At 44.8% G+C, this 9,296-nt stretch overlaps 1 long non-coding RNA gene across 2 annotated transcripts in view; it reads right to left on the bottom strand.

Moving 5' to 3' along the window:
* Positions 1 to 9,296, bottom strand: part of LOC102005620 — a 76,645-nt gene that overhangs the window by 1,422 nt on the left and 65,927 nt on the right. Inside the window, exons 1-2 of one of the 2 annotated variants that reach the window (XR_261415.1) lie at positions 448 to 598; positions 112 to 223 (exon numbers count right to left, since the gene is read on the bottom strand). This is a non-coding gene — a long non-coding RNA (uncharacterized LOC102005620). Of the gene's footprint in view, positions 1 to 111; positions 224 to 447; positions 599 to 9,296 lie in introns of those variants that run through there. The other variant, XR_001234564.1, reaches the window with a different exon arrangement.

The raw sequence follows: 9,296 nt of genomic DNA, 5'->3' as shown, positions 1-9,296 counted from the left end.
AATTTCCTACCACTTTGTCTGTAATTTGGTAAGCCCCTCCTCTTATTATGTTATCCTTCTTTTACTCTTTAAAATAAAAAAATTTTTAAAAAAAAAGGGCTTAGTACTTACCTATCTGCAATGTTGGTACTATTTTCAATGGAAAGACCAGAATACAAATTCAAGTCTGTCAAATCCTGTGTTCCTTCCTCTGTGCATTACTGCACACAGAACCAATTCAAGTCTGGAAAGGGAATGCAAGCAGAAATACTATACAGAGTGAATCAAAAGTGTTTTTGATCTCTTTCTAAGCTGTTTAAAAGTTTAGTATAATTGGAAAATAATATTAGGTGTGAACCTGTACGTACTGTAACAGACAGCTACAAGTTGGTTGGTCCTTAGGGACAGTTGTGAAGCCTCCCTCCCCTCCTTTCTACAAACAGACCATTTGACAAACCGGTTTCATACTAGATGATATGTGATGCCATGCTGAGCCCCAATCAGGGCCAGGTGCTGTGCTGAGTCCCAGGAAGATGGGGTGATGGGATAGCCAGAGACATCAACTTCAGGACAATAGGAAAACTCAACTGACAATACATAAATAAGCAAAGAGATGTTTCAAACACAGTGGGTTCTTCTGATCCATGAATTCTATATCTGTACATTCAACCAATGGTGGACTGAAAATATTCAAAACATAAAATTATGCCCATACTAAATATGTAGACTTTTTCCTCGTCATTATTCCCTAAACAATAGTTACATAGCATTTTCATTGTATTATGCTCTATAAGTAATCTGGAAATTATTTAAAGCATACTGGAGAATGTAGGTAAGTTTTTTATAAATTTTATTGGTACATTTTAGATATACATAATGATAACATTCAACATAGGGAATTTGTACCTGTGTGTGATATATTTTGCTTCTTTTTTTTCCATTTCCTCCCCTCCCTTCATCCCCTCTTCCCCTCCTTATTTAAAAAAGTTGCTTCTATTTTGTTTCTATTTTTTTTTCTTTTCTTTCTCTCTTGTCCCTTTTTTCCTTTTCCCCACCCCCTCCCTTTTTCCCCTAGGTAGGTTTACAAGTAGAATTAGGTAGTTAGGTAGGTTTTATGCAAATATTACTTCTTATGTGAGGGATTTGAAGATTCTTGAACTTTGGTATCCACTGGAAGTCCAAGAACCAATCCCCTGTGGATATCAAGGGATGCTGTAATTACAAATCAGGAGAAAGACTACAAAGATATAGCAAACCAGCCTACCAATTTGTTTTCAAGGTCCTTTCAGGAATATCAGCAGCCTTTGGTGGTTAAAAACAGGCAGGGGTTATGCATACCCACATGCTATAACTTTGCTGCAAAGTCACGGGGAGAGCAAATCTGGATCGCATTCCAACTGTAAACAGACATCTTATTACTAAGCATGAAAAGTCCTCCACCTGTCTACAAGCAGAGAGAGATGGCCCTCTAACATGCAGGGTACTCGTGCTAGTGAAAGAAAGACTGTTAGAGTTTGGCTTTTAAAGGTTCCCCAAAGATCATGTGTTGATGGTTCAATTCCCAGATGAAGGTGCTATTGGGAGGTGACAAAAACTTGGGAGGTGTGGCCCAGTGGGAGGGAATGGGTCTATGGGGGCTATATTTGGGTCATGCCCCCCCTCCTAGCTACTATGAGGTAAGCAGCTTTGCTCTGTCGTGTGTTCCCTCCACCGTGAGGCTCTGCTTCACCACAGGCCCACAGCAATGGAGCCAGCTGACTATGGAATGAACCTTCTGAAATCGTGAGGCAAAATAAATCTTTCCGCCTTAAAGTTGATCTTCTCAAGCATCTTGTCACAGTGATGGAAAACTGACTAACGCATACCACAATCGCACTTGGCACAAGATCCACAAACTTGGCAATAGGAGCCCAAGTTCCAACCTCCAGCCAGCTGCCAGCTTCCCTCTCCCTATGAAATCTGGCCATAGCCTTTCTGGCCTCAGGGCTGGCTTTAATGCTTCTGCAACCAGTGCAATGCACAGAGGAGAGCTCACACCTGGGGCTTAATGTTCTGCAGTTATCACATTGAAATTCTTAACGCTTTTATCCTAGACTTTGTATCTGTAAGTGAAGTCCAAGAGGACAGTGAAATACAGAGGCTTGGAGCTATAGTTTGGCCTCCTATTGCAGGCTCACAGCCTTCTGCTCCCTGATTCCTTCATCCTGGATCCTACCTGACCTCCCACTAACCACTATCCTGTTTTACCCCATGAAGGGTCAGAGAATAAGTGTGGGAATGGTTAGGGTGACTCAGGTGCCCTGTAGTGCCCTTGTCCCAAGAATGGTGGGACATGGCTATGACCATCACTGCCACAACATACCAGTGTTATAGCTGGTAACTCATCAAGGGCAAGTCTTCTGCCCAGCTCAGCCAGGTACCTAGCACATCCCAGTGCAGAGGTTGCAATATTCTTGGGGCTACCAGTCCACCATGGGCTTAGCCATGTGTCTATGGAAAGGGGAAAAGCCTGGCTTGATTTTTCTACCCCCACTCAGCACAGTGCCTTGGGCCAGCAACTGGTAGAAAGGGGACCTGGAAGCTGATGGGCTCTGTATCCATCAGTGCTTGTTAGAGAAAACAGATTTAATAAAAATATACAAATATATAAGAATTGACAAAGTTGCCTTAGAGTGGCCACCCTCAGAGTCATGTCGGAAGAGTGAAAAAGGTTTGTCTGCGCACTGGGGATCCGAAGGATTCAGCCAAAGGCCCAGAGCTCAGTGTAGCGTCCTGTATGAGTCCATATCAGGAGGCCAAAGGGTCTGCGCTAGAAGCCAGGAGATGACATCAAAGGTGAAAGCAAAGGCTGGAGCTCTTCCGAAGAAAACAGAAACCATCCTTCCTTCCTCATGTCCCTTTTGTACCATTCTGGTGTAACAGAACTACGCTGAGCCAATTTAGTTGAGTGCTACTTATTCAAGTTAACACAATCAATCAACCATCACAGGCACAATGAGCAAGCTGAGCTGTGGACCCGTCTCTCTGACCTGAGAGCATCTGAAGTCACCCCTGTGCATTCTGTGATTGGGGAGTACGGCACTGAATGCCAAACTTTTGTGGTGCTATAACAAACACCTACCACTAGGTACTTTATGAAAGTAAAAGCTTTATTAACTCACATTTTTGAAAGCTGAAAATCCAAGATCAGGTGGCCCCATCTCTTTACTATCTAGTGAGGACTTTCCACCTGCATCACAATATGGCAAATAGCATCATGACAGAAGCCCATGTGAGAGGGAAAGAGAGATCACAGGGTTACACAGGAAGCAAGCCACCAGGGCGGGACCAGGCTTGCTGTTTATACAGCAACCTGCTATTCCCAGATCTGACCTATCCCTGAGACCACCATTAATCCATTCGTGCTGGAGGGGCCACCATGACCTAATTACCTTCCCCCAGGGCCCACCTCTTGAAGTTTCCACCACATCAACAACAGCATTGCCACACAGGGACCAGGCCTCCAGCGTATAAGCTTTTGAGGAACAAACTACACCCAAACCATAGCAGTAGTCAAGAGCAGGACCATGGAAGAAAGGGAAGTGTTATATTTCCTCATCTTGAACAGCACATCTTCCAGCTTTTTGAACATGGGACCTTGTATTTTCACTTAGCAGTGAACCCAGAAAAGTATGAAGCTCTAATCACCACTAATTCCACCAGTCAAAAATTACTTCTAATCTTCCTATGCTTATTAACCAGGCTTAAGGGATTGATTCAGATTAGGATTCTTCATATGACAATCAACCACCCTGGGATGTCCAATGGAATTAATGTATTGGTACTCATATACATTTCAAGACTGAATATCACCAACCATATAACAGGTGAAAAGAACTATGATCTTCAGAAACAGTAAGGAGGAGTAGGAATGCTACTTCAGCTAAGGTGGCCAGGGAATTCCTATCTAAACTCTAAGCTCAGCGGGATGCCTGGTCCAGAGAGACTGAACTTTGGGGGGAAAAAGTCATGTTTCATTCAATTATGGGGATGCATCCTCAGAAATACATTGCTAGTGTGTGGTACAAACGTCATAAAGTGTATGTATATGACCTAAGACAGCTACTATGTCCCTAGGTGATATAATCTTATGGGACTACTGTTGCATAACATGGTCTGTCATCACCTGAAACATGTGATATATGACTATACTTCTCTACAAAAGATGCTGCTGTCTCTTCCACCTTTGATTTGCAGTAACAGTCCTGGTTTTGTAGAAATATATGCGTGTGTCTGTAAATGTTAAAAAAGGTTTGGGAGAACCTTGCTGCCATCATCTCTAGTGACGGGTGACTGAATGAAGTTGAGGGGACACTTACTCCTTATTTTATAAGCTCCCTCATGTTTGTGTTTGTAATAGTGATATCTGTAAAGCCCAGGGACCTTAGAGCAGACCTGTATTCTAAGAATTGCCTTATGTTATGTAAACAAGGCTGCCAGAAGCAGCTGGGAACCCAGGTACAAATCCAGTGATGTTTAAACTTAGAGGAATTGCCTCCTCTGTGCCTTAATTTCCCCCTTACCTAAAATGAAGATGATACAAGGCCCACAATATAGAAAATGTATTTAAAGTAAGATTTAAATCTAGTAAAGTAAGATTTAAAGCTGGTAAAGATTTAAAAAGCTAACTCACACACAGGACTCCAAAGAGTGACACAGTCAGTATTCATACATGTTAGTGATTATTACTGGCAAGGTTTGTAGGCGCCCAGTATTTGCAGATGAGTGGTTTCAAGGATAAGATGGGATAGGCTGGACCCTCCTGGAGGAAAATAACCAAGAACCTCTCTGAAGTTTAAAGTCATAGGGACCTACGAAGGTCTGGAGGGGCCATGCCCAATCTGAGATGACAGAAAAGTGAGGATAGAGAGAATGAGGTAATAGTTGGCTGAACACCAGAGGGCCATAGAAGCAGTCCTGGGGGTGGCTCTTGGATCGTGATCAGGGTGGGCATGGAGCAAGACCATTCCGCATGCCCTGATTCTCCAGCAGATGGAAGCCTCCTAGCCTGAGACATGACTGTCCATAGAGGGCTGTAACTGGCTGCCCTTCATTTGGCCTGTCGGGCTCATGGCTGAGGGACCATGGGAAAGGAAAAGCGAGGCTTGCTCCTTTCTCCAAACTGACAACACAGGCAAAACCAGAGACAGCCACTTGTGCCTTAACCCCCACAATGTCCCCTGCACTGGTCAGGGACTGCCTAGATCTACTGGACTCTCTTTGTCGTGATGCCTAAGATAGGCAAATGATAATTATCGACCCTTTCTTTAGACTGAACCAGCCCTAGGGTTCTGCACTTATTTAAGAAGGAGAACCTTAGGGAGAAAAATATCAGTCTTTCTCTTTATACAGTATAAGATGGTGGGGAAAGGCCTTTGGGTGTCATTATCTCAAGTCACTTTGGGGGCCTTAAATGATAGGCCCCTATTTCACAAGTCAAAGTATCACTGTCCTAACCAAGGATGTTCAGAAATAGAACCACACTGCTTGAAACAGTGAATTCTGTTTCTCCAGTTTCATAAATCAATTACACATCATGCCTATTCATTCCTTCTTTTCTATCCTAACATCTGATAGGTGATTGCTTTTCTACTATTATATGCTCACACTAACATACACACACAAAAACGACTGTTGAAGAGACACTTCAAAGACATAGCTGGCTTATCAAGAGAGGAAAAGATGTATTCGCCACCCACCTCCGTGCACTCAGAGGCAGGTGCCAGATGTGTGATGGAGCTGCATTGCCAGTACTAACAGCAGCGCATTTCTCTCTGCCCCAGAAAGTACCAATAACAAGTCTTTAATCAGAAAGCTTCGTCCTCCAAGAGGAAGCTCGTGCCTTGACGGGCACCTGTGACTATGAAACCTCTCTGATCACAATGAATGCCCTTGTTTGGGAAGGGAGCTGATTTTTAGAGGGGCTCGCCTGGTGGCAGAAGCAAGGAAAGCTAGTCTGTTTGCTGTCCCTTCTCCCCTCGGCACTGCACAGAGCAGGGGAGGGGTGTAAGGGGGTGAGTGGTCCACATGACCTGCTTGGTCCTCCAGTCAAGCGCTGATGCTTTTCCTCTCTGGGCAATTTCTACCCTAAGAAGCTGGGCCTGGAGCTGCCAGACGGACACGACAGTGCTCAAGTCTCTCACCCGTTTCCGCTCACAGAGCTCAGAGTCTAGTCAAGTCGCAGAAGTCATGCTAAAGTGCACTAGGAGACAGATCCCACCAAAACTCATTGTCTTCCTTCTGTATCAGAACACTGTCACTGAACAGCAGCTGTTCACAGCAACTAGGAGCACCATTTTCGTGCCACTGGAATGGGAGTGACAGTGACATAGGACACCTCTGTGTCACGGCAATAAGGATTGCCTTCCAGCTCCTGTTCTTTCCTGCCTCAGCTAGATGCTGAGGACCGTGTGCCCCTGGAGGACGGCAGAGCTACCACATGGAGAGAGCACGGGGCCTTGCATCGTCCTGTGGAGCTGTCGGCCCAACAGCCAGGAGCACCTATACTAGATGCTTAGATGAGTGAGAAATAAAATTCTGCTGCTTTTAGCCACTGCTGTGTGGGGATTGTCTCTGCAGCTGACATTGTCCTAACCAATATACTGCCCCAGCTGGAGGAAGCAAAGAATGCTCTAAGCACCTAACAGAGGCACCTTGTCAAGTCTGAGGGTTCAGGACCAGGACCCGGAGGGACTGATTTCTGGGCTACACCTCGAAACACAACAGGTATAGGCTGGTCAGACTAAAGGATAGAAATACTTTTCCAAGACAAAAGAAAGGCCTGGGCCTGGAGCTGGGCTTGGGGAAGAAAGAGAGAAAATGAGAAGTTTAAAGAACTAAAATTATGGACAAATAGAGCAGCAAGAGTGAAGGGAGAGGGCTGGGATGTGGTGTTTGAGAAAAGCTGACCATGCCGCAAACCAGCAGCTTTATCCTGAGGAGCCCAGGAAGCAAGGGATGGGTTTTCATCAGGGAAGTGGCACAAAGAGATTTATGTGTTAAGAAGATCTCAATGACAACAGTATATAGAATGAATTGAAGTATTCTTAGGAGAACATGTTCATTATTTCCTCTTGCCAAAACTGCGCTGGACTATGCCACCGGGACAATGTTAGTGGCCTCTGCTGGAGCCCGGGGGCTTCCCAAACCCCACTGCAGCTGCAGGAATTTGGAGGAGGCAAGTGCTAGGATGCTGGAGGGCAACATGAGTTATCTTTGTTCACAGTAGGTGAGGAGGCCAGATGAGTATCCAGAGGCCAAAATGTGTGAAAGGGCCTAAGATGAAGACCTCCAATCCTCACTGATGCCCCCTGAGCACGTGGGACCCCCATGAAATTCCTCAACACACAGAGCGGAAGCTCCTTTGCCCCCCAAGTCACCTGGCCCAGGTGCTCTTGCAGGCAGTGGCGGTAAGGAAGTGAATGGCTCCTGCTGCTTGGAGAGGACGCTGCACACTCCGGAGAAGCCTAAGGGCCAGTGGAACCATCCTGCTGTCACACACCACAGAGAGTGTTGTACCTTTCCCCTCCAAGCTCTTGTGCTGGGCCCATCACGCTCTCATCTCAGAGTTTCCAAACACAGAAAGGGAGACTGAAGCTCATTCCCAGACCCCGAAGCTTTTGACCTTCTAGCAAAAGGAAATGCACGCACCCCAAGTCGAACTACACAGGCTGAGCTAAGAGGAAGCAACGCTCATGGAGCATTGCCAGTCCATTCATTGCCTCAGATCCTCTACACACAGCCTTTGATTATCAGCAGCATATGGAGAAACGGATGCACCTGAGAATATTTTGGATAGCTTCTGCTGGGATGCTGTTCTTCTCTAGTTATCTTTGTTTACAACACGCCCGGAGGCCAGGTGAATATCCAGAGCTTTGTGAGGCCTGTAGGGGCAAAGAGAACCCTTTAGGAGGCGAAGACGGAAGAATCAAAAGTTCAATCCCAGGGACCAGGGATAGAGCTCAGTGACAAACTCCTGCCTGGAAAGCTAAGGTTGTCAGTTCAATTCCCGGTACAAAAAAAAAAGTTCAATCCCAGCCTGGGCAACTCATCAGCTTAGCAAGACCTGTAACAAAATGAAAAACAAAAAAGGACTGAGGATGTACCTCCATGTGAAGGCCCTGAGTTCAATTTCCAGCTGAAAGAGAAAGAGAGAATATAATTCTGCTAGGGTATGATGTCATAGTTCTACACTGAAGGCCGTGACAAAATATAGCTCTGAGGAATCTATCACGTCCCCAGAGAGATTGCTATTGAGGACGCGACTCACTGAATTGCACAGTAGTCCTTTTTACAGAGATCCATGGGAGAAATTTCTCTCTGGTCCAAATTCCAGGAACTACTGTGCTGCTTCACATCAACCGATTTGTAGGGACTGATCCTGGAACTGATAATTTCCCACTTTGGGTTGCTAGAAAGCTAGGGTCAAATCTGCAGTCCGTCCCTGGCAAGGGCTCGAAAACTGGTAAAGCACAGCTTGCACTCCACGTTTCTTCTTTTTTCTCATTCTCTTTTTCCTTTAGCCTTAATTTCTTCTCTTTCCTATCTTTGTTTCATCTTGTTGCATTGCCTGGTTTTTCGCAACCCACCTCAAATCCGTTTTGGAACAAGGTGGGAGTGAAGATAAATAAATAACAGAACTATTACTTATCTTTAGCCATCACTATTATAAAGCAGCTATTAATGATCAAAATACATGATGCTCTCAAGCAGAGCATAGCTCCTGGTAATTAGAGCAGGAAAAGAGAGAAAAATAATGACAAGTGACTAGGTTAGTTACATCCTAGATTCAAGATAGAAAAGATGTGCACATTATCCATAACCCTCATCTTTGTTAACCAAAGGATGCGTTCAAAGCCATTTTCTAACATATCAACATCTGCCGTCACTTACTCCAAAGTCACTTCTCTGAGTTCTTGCTGAATTTTAGTCACAAACTCATCATTCTTCTAATGCCACTTGGACTTCTTATAAAATTGGTGCTTTCCATTTTCTTCTTCTCCCATTATTCTCCGTAAGTTTCTCAACAGGTGAACAGGCCCACTTATAAGAAGAGTAGGAAAGATGTAGATGTATAGGTTTCCCAGAACTGTGCCTTTTTAACTTACTTATTCTTCCTGAGACTTTCAGATTATTTGGAGGGATGCTGACAAGAAAATAATATAATTCTGGGCTGGGGATTTAGCTCAGCGGCACAGCGCTTGCCTGGCAAGCGCAAGGTCATGAGTTCAATTCCTGGTACCGGAATAAAACAAACCAAAAAACAAAACTTGCTGAAA

This window comes from Chinchilla lanigera, unplaced genomic scaffold (genome assembly GCF_000276665.1).
Source record: "Chinchilla lanigera isolate Chin_1 unplaced genomic scaffold, ChiLan1.0 scaffold00029, whole genome shotgun sequence".
Classification (NCBI taxonomy): Eukaryota; Metazoa; Chordata; class Mammalia; order Rodentia; family Chinchillidae; genus Chinchilla; species Chinchilla lanigera.
Note: the sequence above shows the minus strand (reverse complement) of the source record. Positions and strands in the feature narration are given on the sequence as shown.